Here is a 2,285-nt window from a genome sequence, read left to right on the forward strand (position 1 = left end):
GCTCCAAGGCAAAGAAGAACAAATGCTGGATTGCAAGGATCTCAAGGTATAACACAAAACATGAATAAGTTTGTGTTGGAGGGAAGTCAATAAGGTGGTCGATGATAACACTGATCATCGAGGGCAAGGATGGTATTTCTCATAATGAACTCAACTGACATCCTGGAAGAGCTCAGAATGCCGGTGATGATCACGACACAATTGTTGAGAGATTTCATGAAGATGTAATCGGTCGGCGATGACATCAAGCCAAAGGAATGATGAAGCGAAAGGTTATTGAACCCAAGGGTATGACACAAACTCGAAACCAAGCTCGTAGTGTAAGGCAAAATGGTATGAAGAGGAAGATCGACATAAGCTTAGCTCATCGTCGAAAGTTGTGCTCCGGGAATAAGGACCAGGTAGCATGGTTAAAATCATCACAGTAGTGATATAGCCAAATAGGGTAGGAAGGATGTGATCGGGTACAAACTCGTAAGAAAAGAAGATTTCTAATAGTTGTTGAACCGTAGTGTGGACTCAGTTCAGTTATCGGTTTTTGAGTGTTTAATAACTCAGAGCCCGTGAAAAATTGGAATCAGTGAGAATGTAGTACTTGATGAAGAACTCATAAGAGGTTATGTAGTACTTGATGTTATCGAGGTACCATGGTGTAACACTCGACCGAAGATCAAAGTAAAGGTTGTACTGGTGTATTGATCCACAGAAGACAAGTGCTTAAAGTTGCCCGTGAAATGGGGTCAAAGAAGAACATATGGTCGAAACCACGATTGCAAAAGGCCGGATCCCAGATATAAGAACTTATACCAAGGAAAAAAATTAATTTAAGAGAAGCTTTAATGATAAGATCTACGTCGTGTCCATGGGCATGAACACAAAGTTCATGGTCGACTCCCACTTCTTCAATGCATAACCTTTCATTCACTGCTCTAGATAAAAATGATTTCAGTGTCAAAACCTACCTGGTGAATTACTAGAGGAGTATGACCCGTGAAAACTTTCGGGTTCACACAGATTAAGAAAGGCATAGGTTCAACCCGTTAGGGTATCATGGAAACATATACCACAAGCTTCAATCATAAATACCACCAGATCAAAAACAGAGCATGGTTGAGAAAACAGAGGATACAATTTTCCAAAAGCATTATGTATCCGAGGAAAAGCTCACAAGGTTATTGAATACGGAGGACACTATCTAATAATAATCCAATAAAGGATCTGACGGTCAATAGCGGAGCTGATGTGAGTATCGGCACACAACCAGAGGAAGAAACAATGCGAAGGCATTGGATTATAGAAGCAATTGGCTAATTCAAATCCCTCATGTAAAGGAATTATGATTTCCAAATCAGACGACCAGAAGCAAATGCTCTGATTAAGGATGGATAAGTTGAGTAAGCTTAGGGGTAAAATCGACAACAATTTGATTGGTCGAGATTTAGCTCACGTTTAAAATGACGTTTGAGCCAAAAGGATGAATTCTAGGATCTGATTGAGGATTGCGAGCATTCGCACCCATATTGGATCGAAGACTCAAAATGACAATGACAAGGGATGCCAATAATGATTACCACACTTAAGTGATTAATCATAAAGCAAGCAAGAAATTCCAGAGCAATAGGTTGCTAAGGATCAGAAGATTGAATCGTATTTCGAAGACTTCTGTGAAACACATGAACAACTGGGGACGAGTGGATACTTGGTAAGTGTGAGAAAGTATCCGTAGGGGTATTTCTGCGGCAAGGAACTACAAGACAGTGGTACAAGGGATTCATAAAAGTCAGAGAGCAATTCGATGCATCTTGTAACAACATGAGAAACTCAGACTAATGGTATGAACAACAAGTGTATGTCGTTATCCATATGGATATATCGGTAGTAGGGAATTGAAAATGCAGAGGGCACAAGGGTCTCGAGAATGGTCGAAGAGTATCTTCAAAATCTTCTGGTGCAGTAGACGATCATCTGGAATGAGGGGCTCTCCGGGAGAAAGTATTATCGAGAACCTAAAGTTAGATTTAGTAAAACCATTTTAACCCAAATAGGAGAGAGACCAGAGTCCCAGAGTATAGACGAGGAATGAAAGATCCTAATACCACCCAATGGCGACGTGGGCCCGTAAGGCACACAGCCATGTTAGTAAAAAGTTTTGTAATGTCTAGACTCGACTTCGGCCAAGGCATGTGGAAGGGGGATTCCTACAGGCAGTCGGCTCTGATACCAACTTGTGACGCCCCCGATTTGACCGTACACTAATCATACACGTAAACGTGTACGATCAAGAT

The sequence above is a fragment of the Triticum dicoccoides genome, chromosome 7A (assembly GCF_002162155.2).
Source record: "Triticum dicoccoides isolate Atlit2015 ecotype Zavitan chromosome 7A, WEW_v2.0, whole genome shotgun sequence".
Taxonomy (NCBI): domain Eukaryota; kingdom Viridiplantae; phylum Streptophyta; class Magnoliopsida; order Poales; family Poaceae; genus Triticum; species Triticum dicoccoides.